Source organism: Octodon degus, unplaced genomic scaffold (assembly GCF_000260255.1).
Source record: "Octodon degus isolate 3935 unplaced genomic scaffold, OctDeg1.0 scaffold00280, whole genome shotgun sequence".
Lineage (NCBI taxonomy): Eukaryota > Metazoa > Chordata > Mammalia > Rodentia > Octodontidae > Octodon > Octodon degus.
In genome coordinates this window covers 382,388-404,793 of record NW_004524856.1, presented here as the reverse complement: position 1 = coordinate 404,793, position 22,406 = coordinate 382,388, and the positions used below count along the sequence as shown (strand labels likewise).

The 22,406-nt window shown below is 38.8% G+C and overlaps 1 protein-coding gene and 1 long non-coding RNA gene across 2 annotated transcripts in view; one reads left to right on the top strand and one right to left on the bottom strand.

Annotated features, from left to right (window-relative positions):
* The window catches only part of LOC111814206, a 56,074-nt gene extending 39,076 nt beyond the window's left edge, over window positions 1–16,998 (top strand). Inside the window, exons 2-3 of the long non-coding RNA XR_002819250.1 lie at window positions 10,267–10,337; window positions 16,893–16,998. This is a non-coding gene — a long non-coding RNA (uncharacterized LOC111814206). The remainder of the gene's footprint in view (window positions 1–10,266; window positions 10,338–16,892) is intronic.
* Hdac8 (histone deacetylase 8) overlaps window positions 1–22,406 on the bottom strand; it is a 274,832-nt gene that overhangs the window by 108,169 nt on the left and 144,257 nt on the right. The gene's annotated exons all lie outside the window — the stretch shown is intronic.

Genomic DNA, 22,406 nt, shown 5'->3' with positions numbered 1-22,406 from the left:
TCCTTTATTAGACAATTTTCAGCTACAATTCATGATCAATGCACCTCAGAAATGTTGCATAGCTTTCTGTGTACTTATCAGTAACTCATGCTATACTCTTTGAATACTCTTTGACAGAACTATAATAGTTCTCTCAGCGTTGTTAACTATGTGAGGCAACATGTGAATTCGAACTTTGCCTCAGAGACTTCCCCCTAGAGCCTTCCAATCTGGACTACTGACTTTTGGGCCTTACTGCAGTGCTGGTGACTGGGAGCTTCCCTTCACAATCACCTTGAGAAATCTGCTGTTCTTGCTTGCATTGTGTCCTCTGGTTTTTTTTTTTTTTTTTTTTTTAATACAGGATCTACAGGGTCTCACTACACAGATCAGACTCTAGTGATCCTCCTGTTTTCAGCCTCTCAAATGTTGGGATTATAGGTGCGCACCACCACGCCCAGTCTCAATCACTGTCTCAGTGTGCCCCTGGGGCTGGGCTGGCACAGCACGCTGGGGATCAAACCCTGGTCCCTGCGTCTAAGCAGGCACTTTATTCTGCTGAGCCATTTGGATAGCCCTGCATCCTCTATTTTCTGTATCTTCCTCTTCCCTGACTTACTACCTTTATTTTGGTGGATAGCTACTCTCAAGTTTCCTTCTCTTGCATTTCTGAAAATGTTTATTTCTCTTCTTTTCTACATTTAAAAAGAAGTATTTTAAAGAGAGAAAGACAATAAAATCAATGATACAGAATTTCAAAACAAAACAGGAAATTAATAATGGTTGATATATTGTTTATTGCTATCTTCAATTAGTTGCTCAGATTATAATATATAGATACGTAAAATTGATCAAACAATATGAACACAAACCAGTGTGATTATCTTAACTATCTTGTGTGTATGTATGCATGCATGATATATATATATATATGTGTGTGTGTGTGTGTGTAATTTTTCTTTTTCCTTTGCCCATCCACTTGAGCAGTTTCTTTCTTGTTTATAGTATTTATTGTACATTTCATTTATTTATTTTTTTTGTGGAACTGGGGATTGAACTTAGGCCCTTGAGCTTGCCCGCAAGTGCTTATTCCACTGAGCCATCTCCCCAGCCCCTTATTATATATTTTAGATCTTGTTTACTCTTTCAGTTCCTACACTAGGGAGACTATATGATGTTTATATATGTGAGTCTCAATTATTTCACCTATAAGCATGGTCTCTATTTGCATCAATTTACTTATGAAAACTTTGAGTTTGTCCTTCTTGATAGCTAAGTAGTCCACTGTATAAAAATACTACATCTTTTTTATTCATTCCTTGGAAGCTTTCACTATAAAATCAGGAAGAAGACAAGAATGTCCACTACTACCACTCACATTCAATGTAGTTCTGGCAACATTAGCCTGAGCAATTAGACAAGAGACAAATAAAAGGAATAAGGATAGGAAAGGAAGACATCAAATTATCATTATTCAAAGATGACATTATATCCCATGTAGAAGAGCCCTAAAACTCTACCGAAAGACTTTTAGGGAAACCATACTCTTAAAAAAAAAAAAAAGAAACCACACTCTTCACAATAGCATCCAAAAAATTAAAATAATTAGGAACCAATCTAACAAAGAAACTGAAAGATCTATGCATCGAAAATTACAGTACTCTGGGCTAAGGGCATGCCTGGCAAGCTCAAGGACCAAAGTTCAATCCCTGGTACCATACACCCTGCTAACCCCGGAACTCTAAGCGTGCTGTGCTGGCCATTGAAACCAGGTTTGGTGGGTCATGCCTGTAATCCCAGTGCTGGGCTGGCTGAGACAGGAGGATCAGTATGAGTCTGAGCTGCATAGCAAGACCTTGTACAAAATAAATAAACAAATAATTTTAAAAATTAAAAAACCAAAAATTACAGTACTCTGAAAAAAGAGATCAAGAGGATATGAAAAAATAAATATCTGTTGTTGGGTGATTTCTTTATGATAGCCATTCTTTCTGGGGTGAGATGATATCTCAATGTGGTTTTAGTTTGCATTTCACGAATGGCTAGCGATGTGGAGCATTTTTTCATTATTTATTCGCTTCTTTAATTTCTTCCTCTGAGAAGTGTGTGTTCATCTCGGATGCCCATTTCTGGATTGGGTCTTTAAATTTTGGGGCCCTGGTGTTTTTTAGTTCTTTATAGATTCTAGAGAGCAGACCCTTGTCTGAGTACTTATTTGTCATGATTTTTTCCAAATTTGAAGGTTGCCTTTTTACTTTGTTGGTAATTTCTTTTGACGTGAATAAACTTCTCAGTAAGAGCAGATCCCAGTTGTTAAAGTCTTTCAACTGTTACCCGTGCGATTTGATTTCTGTCCATGAACTCTTTGCCTACCCCTATGTCTTAACCATCCAGTAGAAAAGTATGAAGAAGAAATATAGGAAATAAAGCCATGCTGTTATGTTGAGCTGTGGGGGACTCAGGTCAATAATTGCTGACATTGCCAGTTAAACAGAAGACCCAATGCTATTATGGGCTACTGGACTCTTTTAGAATATTTTGCTGAGTTTACACACCTATAATATTCAATAACGGAACTTAGAAAAAATGGGGTACACCGATGAATGTCCATTTTGTATATGTGTATTCAAAGTGGTTAGGATAGATATATAGTTGCATTCTCTTAATGAATAGAATGATTTGTTCTAATGGTGTTTGTAAATAGGATCACAAGTCTGTATCTTGTACAGCAATTAACCACTAAGAAGAATATATGCAGTGTATTATTTGTTGAAACTGTACTTCCAATTTGATTTGAAACTGTCTCATTGCTATCTGTTTATCAATAAAACTTTGGAAAAAATAAATAAAATGAATTTTAAAATTAAAAAAAAAAACAAAAAAGAAAAAAAAAATCCATTGCTCATGGATAGGAAGAATCAACATTGTGAAAATGGCCATACTGCCAAAGCTGTTATGCAGATGCAATGGAATCCAAATCAAAATAACAATAGCATACCTCAGAACTAGAGAAAACATTTCTAAAATTCATTTGGAAATAGAAGAGACCTAGAATAGCAAAGACAATTCTGGGCAACAAAGGCAGAACAGCAGGCATTACAATCCCTGACTTGAAATTACACTACAAAACTACTATAACAAAATCAGCATGATACTGGCAAGAAAACAGACCTAAGGATCAGCTGAACAGGTTCAATGAGGCAGACACAACTACAAACACACTCGGCCACTTATCTTTGACAAAGGGGCCAAAGATGTCCACTGGAAGAAAGCTTCTTTAATAAATGTTGCAGGAAAAATTGTTTTTCCACACGTGAAAGACTAAAAGTAAACCCATACCTATCACCAGGAACTAAATGAAAGTCAGTGTGGATCAAAGATCTAAATAATAAAACAGAAACACTAAATATACTGGAAGATAAAGTAGGTAAAAATCTTGAAGACAGGGATAGGCAGAGAGTTCATGAACAAAACCAAACTGCATGGGAAATACTTCAAAGAATCAATAACTGGGATCTCCTCTTATTAAAAAGTTTTGCACATCTAAAGAAACCACCAACAGAATGAAAAGAACACCCACAAAGTGGGAAAAAATTTTAGCCAACTTGTCCCTTAGACAAAGGACTTCTATCTAGAACACATAAAGAACTGAAAAAAAATCACTTCCAAGATTCAAAGACCTAATCTAAAAATTGATATCTGAGATGAATATGATGCAGAAATAGAAATGGTAAATAAATATATGAAAAAGTGATTAGCATCACTAGTCACTACTGCTAGAGCTTGTTCATCATCTCAAGCAGAAATTCTATAATGATTAAGAACTAAATCCTGGGCCAGGAATATGGCTCAGCGATGTAGTGCCTGCTTGGCAAGTGTGAGGTTCTGAGTTCCATTTCCAGTACCCCAAAACAAAACAAACAAACAAACAAAAAAACCCAAGCAAACAAGCCTAAACATAAAATCTTCCTTTTTCTCAGTTTTTTTTTTTTTTTGAACCAGGGATTGAACTCAGAACCCTGCACTTGCCAGGCAAGCTCTTATTTTACTGAGCTATCTCCCTGGCCCCTTCCTCAGCTCTTGATAATCTGCATTTTTTTTTGTGGTTTCAGGGATCAAACTTGGGACCTTGTACTTGAGAGGCAGGTGCTTATGCTGCTGAGCTATCTTCCCTGTCAGCTCTTGGTATTCTGTAATCTTTTTGTTTTCATAAATTTGCCTATTGGGGGTAGTTCCCACAAGTGGACTCAAACTATATTTGCCCTTTTTTTTACCTATCCTATTGCAGTTAGCAGAATGTTTTAAAGTTTATCTGGATTTTTTTTTTTTTTTTGGCTGCCTCCGAATGCCGTCAGGGCAGGTTTGGCTGGCTTGAGTTCTGGGGCTAGAACTACAGCAACCTGAGCCTGACTGCTTTGTTGAAGTCAGCCACTTAAAGAACTGAGCTAAGGGGCAGGGCCCCTTAAAGTTTATTTGTATTGTATGTATCCACTGAATTTCCTTTAAGGCTGAGCAGTATTTCATTACATGGTTATAATAAATTTTGTTAATTCATTCATTTGTTGATAGGTGTTTGGGTAGTGTTCACCTCTTGACTAAAAACATTGGTATACCACTTTCAATTCTTTTAGGAATATACCTAGGAGTGGAACTGCAGGATCATATGATAATTCTATGTTTAACTTTTTTTTTGGTACTAGGGATTGAACTCAAGGTCCTTGCACTAAGCAACCATAATCTTTTTATTTATGTTTTTTGAGCCAAGGTCTCAATAAGTCACTAAGTTGCCCAGGCTAAGCTCAAACTCGCAGTCTTCCTGCGTCAGTCTCCCAGAGTGCTGAGGTTACAGATGTGCAGGACCACGCCTGATTTATGTTTAACTTTTTGGGGAACTGCCAAGCTGTTTTTCATAGAAGCTGTGCCATTTAAAATGCACAGAATCCAAATTTATGTACATAATCACCAACACTTGTTATTTTCTGCTTTTAAAAGACAGAATAGACATCATAGTGGGCACAAAGTGGTATTTCACTATGGTTTCTATACATTTCTACCCTGTCTCAAATAAATAAATAAAGCAAGCAAGCAAACAAGCACGCTGGGGATACACTTTAGTGGAAAGGTTCAATTTTCAATACTACAAAAAAATTCTCTATATAGGTTTTATATATACTCAATACTGTAGCATATACAATTATATATATAGACATACAATTTTTGGGGCTGGAGAGATGGCTCAGTGGTCTAAAGCACCTACTTGAAACAAGCTTGACATAGCACAGGGACCGCGGTTCGATCCCCCAGCACCACATGCCAGCCAGCCCTGCCCCCTGGTGGGCTGAGCTGGCCACACACAATAAATAAATGTAATAAATAAAAATAAATAAATAATTTAAAAACAAAAACAAAAAAAAACAATTTTTCATTTTTAAATAGAATACAAAATAGGATTTATTGTAATTTTTGTTTTGAGTGGCCCAAATTACCTAGCAATAAGACAGTAAGTACAGGTGTATGTGCAGTTATGTTTTACGCACCTCATCTGTTGTAGACTGAATTGTGCAGCCCCCACATTCATATGTTGCTCTAACCGACAAATGAATGTGTTAGGAGATAGAGTCTTAGGGAAGCACTAGGACTGGAGGCATTGTAAGAAGAGGAAGAGACCATGGCAAGGATATCTGCTATCACTACTCCTGTTCAATATAGTTCTTGAAACATTAGCCAGAGCAATTACCAAGAGAAACAAATAAAAAGGATATGGACAGGAAAGAAAGATGTTAAATTACTATTAGTTGATCCTCTTTACAGAAGATTCCAAAACCTCTACTAAAGGACTCTTTTAATTCATAACTGAATTCAGTAATGTAGCAGGATACAAAGTCAATACTCAAAAATTGGTGTAGGGTCAGGGATTTAGCTCAGCAAGCACAAGTGCCTGCCTGGCAAGTGCAAGGTCCCAAGTTCAATTCCTGATACCAAAAAGAAAAAGTAAAAAAAAATTGCTATGTATCAATAATAAATTCACTGAGAGAGATATTAGGGAAACAATACCTTTTCCAATAGCATTAATAAAAATGAAATACTCAGGAATTAACCTAGCTAAGGAAGTTAAAGACCTCTGCAATAAAAACTATAGTACTCTTAAAAAAGAGATTGAAGAGGCCATCAGAAAGTGGAAACATATCCCTGTTTCTGGATAGGTGGAACCAATATATTCAAAATGGCTATACTTACAAAAGTGTTATACAGATTTAATGTAATCTCAATCAAAATACCAATAGCATCCCTCACAGAACTAGAGAAAGCAATCCTAATATTTATGTGGAATAAGAAGAGACCTAGAATAGCAAAAACTTTCTGAGCAGCAAGGTAGATGTTATGCTTTGTGTCTAGATGTTTTCCCAAAGCCTCATGTACATTTAGATGATACTTTTCCAGAGGTAGCTGAATCAAGAGTTTGTGACTGTTTTATAGTTCATTGACAGGATTAAGAGTGGTTAGATTAAGGGTGGGTGACTGTTGGATCAGTCCACTGATTGGATTGGTACTGCCCTAATGCCAGCAATCTAGATAAGACTTGTCTCCCTCCACCGTTTTGCTCTTGTTGCTTTTTGTATCTTCTGCCACCAAGAAAGGTTGTCCCTCTGCCATGTCACCCTGCTGTGGAACCAGCCGAATATGGACTGAAACATCTACAAACTCTGAGCTAAATAAACCTTCCCTCCTGGGTTCAATCCCTGGTGTGTTGTGCAGGCCCCACCCCTGGAACGCGCTGAGATGGTGATTGAGACTGGGCATGGTGGCGCACACCTGTAATCCCAGCACTTGGGAGGCTGAAAAAATGAGGATCACTATGAGTCTGATCTGTGTAGTGAGACCCTGTAGACCCTGTCCTAAATACATTAAAAAAAAAGCATATGCAGCCAGAAATTAGGAAGCAGTCACAATTGTTTGGGACTTTATGATGTTTATAGTATCTTTCAGGCTTTTAAATTTGTAAGTTATTATAATTTCTTTTCTCATTCTAAATATCCACTTGAACTTACTTTAATAGTGATAATTTTGCATTCTTTTTCTTCAATATCTCTCTGCCTCTATAACTACCTAAGGGCAAGTCTATAAACCTGAGTCTGCTACTGCCTTCTGTACTAACATTTAAACCAATGACCATGTCTGCTCCCTTTTCCCTTCTTGTTATGAATCTTTCAAGAATAGAGACTGAATCTTCACCTTTGCTTTTCTAATGCCTGGCAGAATGCTAACAGATAGCATTTATTTAATAAAAGGCTGAACTAATGCACTAACAAATGATTAGAAAGAATAGAGGGTAAAGCCAGGCATGGTGATGCACACCTGTAATCTCAGCACTTGGGAGGCTGAGGCAGGAGGATCATTGTGAGTTCAAGGCCATCCTGGGCTACAAAATGAGTTCAAGGCCAGCCTGAGCTGTATAGCGAGACCTTGTCTCAAAAAGACAAAAAACAAAACAAAACAAAAAAACTCCCAACCAAACAAGAAAGAATAGACAATGTATGTTAATTAAAAGTAGGTGGTTCAGGGGCTGGCCAAATAGCTAAGTGGGTTAAAGTGCCTGCAAGCAGGCACAGGGGCTGGGGGTTCAGTCTCAGGGCCTGCTGTGACAGCCTCGCCCCCCAGGGCACGATGGGTGTGGTGGCACACGCCTGTAATCCCAGCACTTGGGAGGCTGTAAACAGGAGTCTGATCTAGTAGTGAGTCCCTGAACACCCTGTAGACCCTTCCCTAAAATACAGGAAAAAAAAGTAGGTGGTCTAGAAAATTAGCTTGGTGGATTGAGAGAAAAAACATGGAAACAAGAAGGGGGTGGTCAAAGTGAACAAAGAATGCTACTTTCTGTTTTAAATGATAATTAACCTTCCATCTAAAGTCATCTCAGGAACAGAAAAAGGATGCACATCTATAAAATGAGTCTCACAGGTAAACAATCCCGTGTTTCAAAATAGGGGTGATAAAGATCTCACCTTCAGTCCAAAGATCTTAGTTGATCTTCCCTTACTTCCCTCTGCTGCTTACTAAGTAGGTGTGCAACGCTGGGCCAAACAATTACCTTTTTTGAAACAGTTTCTTATTTTGCCAGATGTAGGTAAATACTCTACAAGGTTGTTACAGAGGTTAAATGAAATAAGGTCTACAAAAACATCTAGTTTCTTTTCTTTCCACAGTATCAATTGCAGCTTTCCAATCTTAGTTACTCTTTCAATTTCTTACACTGGGAGACAACAGGATGTTTACATATGCTGGTCTGATTTATTTCACTTAATGAGTATGGTGGGGGAAAGGAAAAAAGAAGGAAAGAAAAAAATATACACACACAAGATAGCTAAGATAATTGTATTACTGGTTTCTATTGGTTTACTGAGAGAAACCGTTAATGCCTAATTGATGAATTTTGCATGTCTATATCTGGTAATCTGAACAACTACTCTGAAGCTAATAATATGCAATGTAACAACCATTATTAATTTTCTATCATGTTTTGAAATTCTGTATCAGTTTTATTTGTTTTAGTTCTCTTCATAATTCAAAAACTATAAAAAAAACTAATGAAGTAGTTGGTATACAGGAAGGGCTCCATAAATGCTGTTTTGCTGTTTTTCTCAATGAGGTCTGTTAATTTCTTTTAAAGTAGCAGAGTTTCCTTGCCCTCCTGTACCCTTGTTTTTCTGTTCTGCCTCTGAGGAGGCGTCTTTTTCTTCTTCACCTCCCAAGTAGATCACAGTCCTGCACAGTGAAGGGCACTAGAGACACGTAATGCCTCCCTAGGAAAAGGAGGCCAGCGTCGTAGCCTCTCAAAGCCCTTAGTCCTATTCCCAGTTCCTGAAGAAACATCATGGGCCTCCTTAGGAGACATAATGACAAGCTATAAAAATCCTACATGGGGCTGGTGAGATGGCTCAGTGGTCTAAAGCACCTACTTAGAACAAGCTTAGCAAAAAAGCACAGGGACCGCGGTTCAATCCCCCAGCACCACATGCCAGCCAGCCTCGCCCCCTGGTGGGCTGAGCTGGCCACACACACACACACACACACACACACACACACACACACACACACAAATCCTACATGGGAAATGGTCCTCAGTCTTCTGGAAAGGTTAAGAGAGGGGCAGGGGAGATGGCTCAGTAGAAGAAGTGCTTGCCTGGCAATCACAAGGGCCTAAATTCAATGCCCAGTTCCACCAAAAAATAAAAATAAAATAGAAAGGTTAAAAGAGCCAACCAGACCCTAAAGCAAGCCCTGCCGAAACTTTACCAGATGTCTGAGTACTAGCTCTAATTTCTAGCAGCAGCACTTATGAGGGCTCATAATATATTTGAGATGTTATATGGGAGGCCATTTCCATCCTCTGATATGATAGTAGATCCAGAAACCACAGGACTCTTACAATACCTCATTAATCTGGGCCAAGTACTAAAAACCAAAAAACAAAACAAAACAAAAACTAAAAATTGGGGCTGGTGAGATGGCTCAGTGGTCTAAAGCGCCTACTTAGAACAAGCTAAGCTAAGCAAAGCACAGGGACCGCGGTTCAATACCCCAGCACCACATGCCAGCCAGCTCCGCCCCCTGGTGGGCTGAGCTGGCCACACACACACAAAATAAATAAATAAATTTAAAAAACCCCCAAAAACTAAAAATGACTTGAGGCTGGGGATATAGCTCAGCATCACAGTACCTACCTAGCAAGCACAAGGACCCAAGTTTGATTCCTGGTACCATAAAACCCAGACTACCCAAATGTATAGGAACAGAATCCTGCCAGCTGCTGCCCCTGGAGACAGTGCTCATAAAAACTTGGCCAGGGGATCACTTGCTGGCCAATTAAAGCCAAAACAGGAGGGCCCCTTTTCAGTAATCCTTGCCACACCCACTGCAGTAAAGATGGCAGAGACAGATAATTTAGTTTATCTTTCTACAATAAAGCCAGTCCCACCTGAATTATCTGAAGAACAACATCACCCAGGAAAAAGAAGCGACTCCTGTGATCCTCTGGAAGACTTGAGATTTCTCTTCAAAAAGCGAGACTCGAGTGCTGCTACATATAAGTAAACAGGATCTTGCTAAGGCTATGGCTTTCAGGCTCTTGACAGTTTATCTGACATACCTCTGTAACATACCTTCTTCTCTACAGGAAGCACAGAAATATGACCTGTTCTTCACATTTAGGCTAATAGTAAAGTTTCTTTCTTCTGTCAAACAGGCAGCTTAATAGTCACTAATTCTTTTTTTACTGTTTTCTGACAGGTTTTTCTTTCTTCCAACTCAGCCAGCAAGCCACAGCACCCCAAAGTAGTTGGGGAAACACATGATCTCTGGTAGGTATATTGTACAGCCCCTTCCAGCTCAAAGAAGCTACACAAGACAGAGATGAACAATCCTTCAGCAGCCCAGACAGAACGATGGGATTAGTGTCTCTCAGGGAAATGAGATAGTAAGTAGGACATTACTTAGACTGGTTGGGAAGACGGGTGTGGAGAGATTCCCAAATCTACACAGAACTACTTTTCCAGGCTTCATATGTAGTTGTTCTCTCTCATGGGTTCCTGTGAGTTGTGGATGGAATATAAGGTCACAGATGCCTTGAAGAGCTTGCTACTATGCCCTTTTCTCATGCAGCCCACCCTGTGTCCTTCAGAGTGGACTTTTACTTTTGCTGGGGATATTTTTCCTCTTTTGCTCCCAACTTCACAATGCAGAACCAACTTCTCCCTTATCCTTCATCCTATACTTTTTACATAAACTTTATCACTATTTTTGCTTGTTCTGTTCAATACTTTGTTCAAGACAAGAACCTGCAAAGCAAGAGGCAAACACTCTGAACCCAGTAATGTTTATTTGGTGAGCTATTTCTAGAAGGACCTACCCAATAACAGTTCTGCAAACTAGTGCATTTGCCTTGTGGGCTGCCAATTCTCCTGTTTAGAAGTGGGCAAAATTCAGGTTGGAAACTGCTTCATTGTGCATGTGTGTGTGGGTGGGGGGAGGTGGACTGGAACAAAAGAAGATTGGAATGGGCACTGTGCCTCATCTAGTAACCAGTGGAGACTGAAGGTGAAAGCACGAGAGTGGAAGGTACTGCTCCCTTTCACAGTCCTTTGTTGGCGCAATCAGCAGCCCAGTTTTCTGTACTGAAATAAGGGCTTGGAAGCTCTTTATTGTTGTTGCTTCCATTTTACCAACAATTGGCAGTGCTATCCATTATGGGAATTGGTTTCTCAAATAGGCTGCATTCATTCATTGTGCATGTATTAAGAAAGTATCCTTGATTTATACAAATGGAGAAAAATTGCACAAACATAGAATGTAATTTCTGGAAATTGACTTCTTTTGGATGTAAATGATCTATGTTGATTTTTCATCATTTCTTTTCATTTTAGAGAAACATTTTTTAAAAATTTTTATTTATTTATTTATTTTTGTATTTTAGGGAAAGGTCTACGGAGTGTTCAGGGTCTCACTACTAGATCAGACTAGTGATATGCCTGTTTACAGCCTCCCAAGGGCTGGGATTACAGGAGTGCACCATCACACCCAGTCTCAATTGGCGACTCAGTGTGCTCCAGGGGCGGGGCCTGCCCAGCAGGTCCGGGGATCGAACCCTGTGCCTGCTTGCAGGCAATTTAATCGGCTGAGCTATTTGGCCGGCCCAACATTTTTTATATTCGGTCTAGAAGTAGATCTTCTGATCTGAGTGCTAGATTTCACCTCCTCTTGGACCTTAATGTCTCTGACTTCATTAAATCTTTTCTTCAGTTAGCAAAGCTGCGTAAGTCATTCTTAAAACAAACACCTTCACTTGAACCTCCTGCTCCTTGGAATACTGTCTAGGAAAATAAAAGCAAAAAAGAATTGTTATAACCCCTTAAAATGATGCCTTCGCATTTTTTGCTACTTTCTTTCAACATAAATAATTTTAAACTAAGGCATGGATAGCTTTCCAGTGAAGCCTTCAGTCAATCAGTCATGGCACATACTACTACTATTGTACTTAAAGTTACCTATTTCGTATTGTCTTTTATTTCTTTGTATTTGTGTTCTTCCTGCTGAACCATGAGTTCCTAAGATGAGATGAATTGGCCTTTATCTCAGTGTTCCCAGAAAAGAACATTCCACATTAGGAGCTCAATAAACACTGAATGGAAAAGAGGGGGACCAAGCACTATGGAAGCATGACCATGTGCCCATTTTCCTGTGGGCAAGGTGTTTTTATACTTACTGTACAGATGAGGAAACAGAGATTTACAGAGTTCAAGGAATTTGCCTGAAGTTATTTAATTATCAGCTGCAATTAAAGTCTGTCTGATTTCAAGTATGCCCTTTCTACTGTGCTGTCTCTACTATCCTATACTCTTTTTTTTTTTTTTTTTGGAACCGGGGATTGAACTCAGGCCCTTGTGCTTGCCAGGGAAGTGCTTATTCTACTGAGCCATCTCCCAGGCCCCTATCTTATACTCTTGGGTTCCAGTGCTGGTATGAGCTTTCCTTTTGTGACTCCCCCTCCCCATTTGCTTTCTTTGTTCTGTGATCATTGAAGAAAAGTACAGTACTGGAGGAATTAGTATCACAGACCATGCTTTCCACCTTTAGATGTATTTTCCAGGATTTTTCATAATCCTTTCATTGGTACTGGTCAGCTTTCTCTCTTTGTTTTCCTCAATTACTGGTCCAACATTTACCACTTTCTCCAGCCCCCTACTGAGCTCTTAGCCCTTTACTCCTGGACAGTGAAGATAGTTCCAATATTTTGCGATGACAGATGAAGCTAAAATGATCACTGTTGTACATAGTTCTTTTTTTAATTGGAGATTGTTTTTCCTAAACAGCAAGCTCTTTTAAAGAGCTTGCCATGTTGTTGTCAATTTCCTTATGTTGCATTTATCATAGAAACTAATATTGCCTCACCTCTCTATGTTACTCTGTTGAAATTCCTCTCACCAAGGCCGCCAATAGCATCCATGTTGCCAAATCCAATTTATACTTCAAAAGCCCTGGGCTGGTCAATTCCTTCTGGGGCATCTGGCACGTCTCAGCATTTTCTCCACTTCTTACATTTTTATATATTTTTTTTTTTTTTTTTGCGGAACCAGGGATTGAATTCAGGCCCTTGCGCTTGCCAGGGAAGCGCTTATTCCACTGAGCCATCTCCCCGGCCCCCATTTTTATATTCTGGATTCTACCATCCTACCTTGGATTTCTCTCTCTAAATATTAGCTAAAACTTACTGTTTATCCAGCATTACACTAAGAGCTCTACATGTATTATTTAATCATCCAGACAACTGAGGTTGACAGAGAGAGGAAGTAAGTTGCCTGAAGTCACACAGCTGTTAAGTGGCAAAGCCTATAGAATATAAACTTACACAGATTGGGCCTAGAGTTCATAATGTTAATCATTGTGCTTTACTGTTTATTTTTGTGAATACTTTCAGTATCCTCTGTGAGCTCATTTTGTTGGTTCCTTACACACTCAAATTCTACAAGACACCCTGATTGGCCTTATGGTTGGTTGCCCTCTCACATATATTCCATGGATAATCTCACACACTCTCATGATTTTAACCATCTTCTACAAGTTCTTAATTCTCAAAATTATAGTTATGACATGTCCCCTGGATATCTCTTATTACACCTTTTTGTTTCTTTGAGACAGGATGTTGTTATATAGCCCAGGCTGGTCTCAAACTCGTGGTGAACTTTCTGTCTCAGCCTCTTGAGTGCTGGAATGACAGGCATACCCCACTGTGCCTGGCTCATGTTACATTTTGAATGGATTCACTTGGATGTTCCATTGGCACTCAGTACACAGTATAAAAATGACTGCTGGGCACAGTAGTGCACATCTGTAATCCCAGCACCAGTGAGGCTGAGGCAGGAGGATCACCATTGAATTGGAGGCCAGCCTGGGTCACATAGTCAGTTCAAGGCCAGCCTGAACTGAATAGTGAGATCTTGCCTCGAACAAACAAATGAACACTTTTAGTGTTTCTCCTCTTATATTTTATACAGTAATATGCCATCATCCAAATGAGAAAATATGGTGGCATCTCAGATTTCTCCCTTTCTTTTGCCCCAAGAATACAAGTAATTAAGTTGTGCTAATTGTACTCCCTAACATTTCTTAAATCTTTTCTTCTTTATTTCTACTTCAAACTCTTTTTTTATCACTTGCCTGATACATTGCAACAATTTCCTGTTGAACCTCTTTAAATCATCCTGATTAGCACAGATCTGACCAGTCACTGCCTTCTCATGACTCAGCTCTGCTAACAGGTACATTCTCAGTTCTTTAGCACGACACTTAAAATTTCCGTGGTTAAGAGCACAGGCTGTAGAAAGAAAAAAAAAATGCCTCGTTTGAATCACAGCTTATGTAACTTGGGGCAAGCTATCCAACCTTTTTGTGTTTCAGTTTCCACATCTGTATTATGATTGTGAGAATTAAATGAGCTACCCATATAAGGCACTTAGCACGGAGCCTGGCACATAGCTGCTCAATAATTGCCAGTTATTGTGAATATTACTTATCTAGTCTCATTTCTTATCATTCTCTGCCTTTAAGTTTGGTTCTAGTGATACTGTATTGCTTCTAGTTTCTTCAATGTATCATGCCATTTCACTGCTTCATGCTTTTCTATTGCTATGTCCTTTATGTTCTTTGTGTCACACGCTTGCCTCGCTAATACTCATCTCAGACATCAATTTCAGCATACCTTTCCTGACCCCCAGCCCCTTTTCCTACCCTGCCAGACTAATTGGCTCTTTTCTGTGATATTATAGACTCTTCATATATCTCTAACTTAGCCCTGAACACAGCTAATTGAAGCTGTTTATATCTGTCTCGTCTACTGGTCTGTAAGCTCTTTGAGCAGAAGGACATGTCTTTTACTTCTTTTGACCCTCAGCACTTACCACAGTGTCCAGCATACAGCTGGTGGCTAATAAATCTTTGTTCAACTGAATGACTTCCATTGTTACTGAATGACCACTTAGGTATATAAATTTGGGGCTCAACTGACCAAGAAAGAAACATCTCTTCCTCTTTTACCAAGCTAGTCTTTCTTTCACATTTCAATAAATCACTCATGTCCATTAATTGTTCAAGTAAGAAACCTTGATTCTATTCTGTCTTTCACCATCTATATCTAATTCATCAGCAAATGTCAATTTATCACAATATATCATTCTTCCCATCTCCACTGTCTCCACTACTGTCTGTCAGCTGGCATCAATGTGGTAGTCCCACTCCCCATACAATGGTCAGAATAGTTTGAAAATATACATTAAATTATGATATATATCCCCTATTAAAAACACCCTATTATACCCTGTGTGTATATCTCAGGGTATTCAGAATGAGAGCCAGCTCTTTCCTTAGCCTACAGATCCTACAGAGTCTGCTCCCTGTCTGTTCCCTCATTCCTCTTGTCTTGTCCCACGTCTATTAGCCCTGCTTATAGTGGCATCCTTTCTGTAGAAAGAAGATACCAAGTTCCTTCTTGCTTCAGCATCTCCGTACATGGTTGCTTACTTTGCTTGAAACATGTGCTCTCTAGTTAGTTGTTCTCCATGTTTTTTAACCTGGCTGACTCTCAGCCCTCGAGTTTTGGCCTTAAATGTCACACATTCAGAGAGGCCTACCTAGTAACCCTATCTGAATCCCTTTGTCTCCGTCTCTGTGTATTTCCTTCATAAAATTACTGCAGTTTTTAATTTTTTAACTTAATTTTTACTTGTTCTTTAGCCTGCCTTCCTCACTGGGTTTTAAGTCCCATGAAGTGGCAGCACATCTATACTGTTCACCAGTGTAGCCCAAGTGTACTGTTAGCATTCAGTAGTCATTGAATGACTTGTTACATCAGTCAATACAGCATGGAGTTATATAAACTTCCTTTTTAGTGTTTTAGGCAAGAAAAACTTTGCTTCTTTATTTAGAAATTTAATTATGGAGATGATTTTTAATTCTTTTTTGCTATTGATTTAGGAGATGCTTTTCATATGGCTTAATACAGCTGAATAGTTTACAGGAGATCTTTATGTTTATAAATAACTCAAACATGATAATTATAATTACTATAAACCAGTGGTTCTCAACAGGAGGCAATTTTGTCCTCGCCTCTGGGATACTGACAATGCCTGGAGTCATTCTTAGTTGTTGAAACTGGAGGGAGGGGCACAGGGATGTGCTACTGGTATCTAATGTGGAAGCTAGGGATGTTGTTAAGCCTACTATAGTGTAACAAAGTGTGGTGACCCCCCTTAACTAACAGTCACCCCATCAGAAATTCCAGTAGTGCTGGGGTTGAAAAGCCAGAAGAAAACACAGCTACCACCTGCTAGGAAAACATAATGGAATGGTCAGTTACAGGTGTTAGGGTTCTAGAGGATTTTAAAAACTCAATAATGAAGCATTAATAAGCTTTCTTATTTTCTAAGATTTACTTCTGTTCCTTGGAGCATATTTCTCTTTGTTTTAAACAAACAGTTCATTGTGAATTAGGAAATTGCCAGATTCTCTGAAATTGTACTCAAAACTATGTGTATATAAGCACTTATTTGGGAGGAAAAGCCATGAAATTCTTACAAGAGTCCATGACCATTCAAAACATTAAAAAACCACTTGTTTGGAGAGGCTTTTGAGTTTCTGGACTGAAAAAAGATCATGAGTGTATGCTCTGTAAAATATTTAGAAATACATGTCCTGGAGGCAGGCAAGTGCTGTGAAAGCCCAGCTCAGCTTCTTCTGCCTCGTCAGGATAATGCCAGCTTCACTGGGCTGTTAGGAGACCACTAAAAGTAATTTATAGAAGCTCTACTAATGTGTTAGGCACACAGCAGGGGCTTAACAAATGTTAATGCTTTTTGTTTTCATAGTGGTTGTGAGGACTGAATACATGAATGGTTTGAAGGCCGAATGGGGTGACACACAGAGCTGTAATCCCAGCACTCAGGAGGCTGAGGCAGGAGGATCACTGCAAGTTTGAGGCCAGCTTGGGCTACAAAGTGAGTTTAAGGGCAGCATAAGCTGCATAGTAAAATCCTGTCTCAAAAAAGAAAAAAAATTAATGGTTTGAGAACTAAATAAATTAATGCATGTGGCACACTGGCTGGCTAGTAGTAGTATAGATATTTAATAAATGTTTATTTTTCTCTCGTGTATTCTTTATACCAAAACCCTGCATTGTACCACTGAAAGTAAAGAGGATAAACCCAGAGATCTGACAGATTTGATTTTGAGTCCTGACTACTATTTTACCAGTTGATTTGGGTCATGTTATTTTCTGAGTCTTTTCTCATTGCTAAATGGGGATAAAGGCCTACCTCTTAGGGTTGCTAACAGACATGTATGAGATAATATATGAAAAACAACCCTAACATATAGATATACTGGGAGTATAACTGGTACTTAACAACTGTTTTTTTTTTTGTTGTTTTGTTTTGTTTTGGCGGAACCGGGGATTGAACTCAGGTCCTTGTGCTTGCCAGGCAAGTGCTTATTCCACTGAACTATCTCCCTGGCTCCTTTAACAGCTGTTAAGCTCTTTTCTCAAAGAGTTCCTTAAAACTATGTATGTGAATTTTATGATCAAAGGGTAGTTTGCTGACTGTTTGACACTATGACCTTATCTACATAAAGTCTATATAAGGTCTATTTATATAAAACTTGAACATCCAATCTCTAGTATTTGTCTTCACTCACATCTCCAGTCATAGAAGATGACAATGTTTCATTAGATATGCTTGGAATGCTTAATTCCATGAGCTGTGGGCTTTTGCAAAAGGGCTGTTAATGCTAAATCTACAAAGCACCCAACACAGTGCCATATTCAGTTATGCTTTTAGGCATTCGCTGGGTACCACAGTCTCAGCATTGAAGAACAAGAGGTAAGATTTCTGGCAATGAGGAGTTGTATCAATGCTTACTAAAAATAACACCTAAAATTTACTGAGTGCTTACTGTATGCTAGCCACTATTCTCAACATTTTACTTTGCCCAGAATATTTAATTTTCACATTAATCTCTATTTTATAGGTGAGGAAACTAAGACATACAATGATTATATAATTTGCTCGATTTGTATAGTATAGCATTACTATGATCTCTTCTTGAGTTGATCAATGGAAGTAGTTATATCTGATAAACAAATTTATTTAATGTTTTAGGTGTTGATTACAAACATTTGTTTACATGTTAAAAACTTCAAAAGGTACCAAAAGGACCAGGTATAGTGGCACATGCCTGTAATCCTATTATTTGGGAGGCTGAAGCAGAAGAATTGCAAGTTTGAGGCCAGCCTAGGCTACATACTGAGACTGTCTTTAAAAAAATACCATAAAAAATATCAAAAGGTATTTAGTGAATAAGAACTCTTTTCTTCTGACTTCTGGTAATGGGGGACCAGTTCTACCGGACTAGCTATTATTTTACACTGTACTAGAGAATAACCTAAATCACTTAGAAACAGAGGAAAATCAACTTTTGAAATAAGGGAATCAGGGGCTGGAGAGATGGCTCAGTGGTCTAAAGCACCTACTTAGAACAAGCTTAGCAACGCACAGGGACCGCGGTTCAATCCCCCAGCACCACATGCCAGCCGGCCCTGCCCCCTGGTGGGCTGAGCTGGCCTCTCTCTCTCTCTCTCTCTCTCTCTCTCTCTCTCTCTCTCTCTCTCTCTCTCTAATAAATAAATAAAATTAAAAAAGAAATAAGGGAATCAGGGCCAGGGAGAAGCTTAGTGGCTTAAGCACCTGCCTGAAATAAGGGAACCATGCTGAGCAAAGAGTTGGAACACAGGGTTCAGAGTCACTGGGTTTTTTTTTTTTTTTGTATCTTTAGGGAAGGGTCTACAGGGTGTTCAGGGTCTCACTACTAGATCGGACTCATAGTGCTCCGCCTGTTTACAGCCTCCCAAGAGCAGGGATTACAGGTGTGTACCACCACGCCCAGTCTCAATTGCTGTCTCGGTGCAACCCGAGAGCAGGCCAGCACGGCAGGTCCAGGGATCAAACCCCGGCCCCTGTGCCTGCTTGCAGGTGGTTTAATCTGCTGACCTATTTGGCCGGCCCAGGGTCACCAGTCTTTTCATACCCCAAATTTTACGGTCCCAAGAAAAATTCACTCATTATACCAGTAATCATGACAGTTTCAATGTATTTTTTTTCCTTTTTTGGTGGTATCAGGGATCAAACTCAGGACCTTGTGCTTGCCAGGCAAGCACTTATTCCACTGAGCTATCTCCCTGGCCCAACAGTTTCAAGTTAAATGAGAAAAACAATCAATAAATGTCAATACCAAGATGATACATGTGCTAAAATGATCTGATAAAAACTTTAAGGCAGTCCTCATAAAAATATTTCAATGAGCAATTAAAAGCACACTAGAAACAAGATGAAAAAGAATACTAGCAGAGAGATACAAAACATAATAAATAATCAAATGGAAATTTTAGAACTGAAAAATACAATAACCAAAATATAAAATCTTACTGAATGGGCTAAATAGAAGAATGGTGATGGTAGAGATAAAACAGACTGAAAAAGAAAAAAAAATAGAGTTTCAGGGTCTTTTTTTTTTGGAACCGGGGATTGAACTCAGGCCCTTGTACTTGCCAGGGAAGTGCTTCCACTGAGCTGTCCCCCTGGCCTGAGTGTCAGGGTCTTATGGGACAGAAAAAAAAGATTAAATATTCATATCATCAGAGTCACAGAGGAGAAAGAAAAAAGTGATATTACAAAAATAGACAAAAAATCTTGAGAGCAGCTAGAGAGAAATGATAAATTACTCATACGGAAATAATAATTTAAATTATAATGGTTTCCTCATCAAAAACCACAGAGGCCAGAAAAAGAGTCCTTTTTTAAGTGCTGAAGGAAAGAAACTGTCAATCCTGAATTCTATACCCAGTTAAAATGCTCTTCAAGAAGGAAAGGGAAATTGAGACACTCAGATGAATCAAAACAAAGAGAACTTTTCAGCAGCCTACTCTAAACAAATGGTAATTTCTATAAATAGAAAGGAAATGATTAAAAAATATTAGAACAACTGAAAGGAAGAAAAGACAGAGTAAAATATGTAGGTAAATACAATAGGATTTTCTTAAGTTCTCTGAAATTCTGTTTGATGATTGAAAGAAAAACTATAATTATATGATGTGGTTCTCTGTACAATGAGCTGGAAAGACACAAACTTCAGGGATGCTTTTTCTTAGGAGACTGCATGAGTTGCCACTCTTGGCACAGTGCGGCTCTGTGAATTACTTTGGTTTCCAAAGTGAAGTTTTAGCTGGAGTTCTGTGTTTCACTGTATGTGGGAACAGGCATTGGAGTGTCCTGCTTTCCAAAGAAGCTGAAGCTTAGCTGGCTCTTCTCCATTAAGAACTCACTCTTAGAAACACAAATCATTGAGGCCAGCCTGGTCTACAAAGTGAGTTCAGGGCCAGCCTACACTTCATAACAAGACCCTGTCTCAAAAAGTTGAAAAAGGGGCCGGCAAGATAGCCCAGCAGACTAAAGTGCCTGCTTAGGAAAGCTTGGGCAAGCACAAGGACTGTGGTTCGATCCTAAGTCTTACTTTCTCAAATCAAGGCTACCAACATCTATTTTTATAGAAGTAGCAAAAAAAAAAAAAGTGAAACTAAAGCATCTGTGAGGCTTTTGATTCATGAAAGGAAGGGATTTACTGTAAAGAAACTAGAAAAAATTATAAATACATGAAAATATGACCTTTTCATATGTCCTTATATTTATCTTATAGTGTCTTATGCAATTGAACATTTTGTTTTGTATTTTAGGAAAGGGTCTACAGGGTGTTCAAGGTCTCACTACTAGACTGGACTCATAGTGATCTGCCTGTTTACAGCCTCCCAAGAGCTGAGATTACAGGCGTGCACCACCATACTCTCAGTGTACCCCAGGGGTGGGGCGGACATAGCAGGCCTGGGGATTGAACCCCAGGGCCCTGCGCCTGCTTGTAGGCGCTTTAATCCGCTGAGTTATTTGGCCAGCCCCATTGAACATTTTTGAATACCTTCAGATCAATTCATCATTCGAAGTTGTAGCATCATTTTAAGATTTTTCACTCATAGTTATAAGAAAAGGAACTGAATATTTAGACATATAAGCTATTAACTGTTTGTTACAGCTTTTCTTTTTTTTTTCCAGAACCAGGGATTGAATTCAGGCCCTTGCACTTGCCAGGCAAGCACTTACTCTACTGAGCTATCTCCCCGGCCCCTGCTTTTCAAACCACAAACAAAGCAGCCATAGAAGCATCTTATGGGTAAGTAAGTTACTGTACTGCCACTGCCTGGAGAAATGCACACAGTATCTTGGAGAACATGGAAGAAGCCTTGGGCAGTTGACACTGTTCACTACCTCCTGCAAGAAAAGTCAGTAAAGTAAGACACCTCCTTTTCTCAGTGGCACAGTGACTTCTTTATTTAAAGATTTAGCTATAAAAAATGAAGACTTAATTGATATGTCATTTTCTGAACTATGTTCTCTCCTTACAAAAAGACCAATCTACAATATAGCTGGACTTGCTGTTTTGCTTGTAACCATATTGAATCATCATTAATTAGTCTTTGAAGAAGACCTTTTATGTGAAGGTTGGCAACAGAAACAAGCAGTGTTAAAATAATCATTGCTGAATACTTGTTTAAATTTTGTAGTTTATACTTTGTTTTTTTATTTTTTAAAGAGAATAAAATAATAACAAAAGTTAGAACTGACAGTATAACTTTATATTTGCATGGAGGTGCAAAAGCAATGGTGAGGAAAACTTCTGAACCAAACCATTAATTTTTTAAAAATATGACACTGGATTTAATATTCTGTGTGACAAAATAGGAGGTATGCATCAAGTATTTCTCTAAAAAAAACTGTACTATTGTGGTTAACAAGACAAAGCACGTCTGAGATTATGCTATAAACCAAACTGACTACCTTTTCATGCGATACTATTTTTGCTTGAAAGAACAACTGATGGGAAGGCGACCAACAGATGGAGGAAAGGAGGAGGGAGATGAAGGGAAGGGGGTGAAAAAAGAATTCAGATGTGCTGGGTACATGTATCGGCTCCCCACGAGGAAGGTAATCATATGGACCACAAGCATGCAGTAATAAAATGAGAACAATTAAAAAGAAGAACTGATAGATAAACCATAATTAAATATTAGGACATATGGCCAATATTTTGTCAAAAAATGAAGTGACCTTAAAAAAAAATGAAGTGACCTTATCACCTTATGATAGACAACTGATGGTATTTGTTGCCAATGAGAATATTCATATTTTCTAAATTTTATTTATGTGTGTGTGTGTGTGTGTGTGTGTGGCCAGCTCAGCCCACCAGGGGGCAGGGCTGGCTGGCATGTGGTGCTGGGGGAT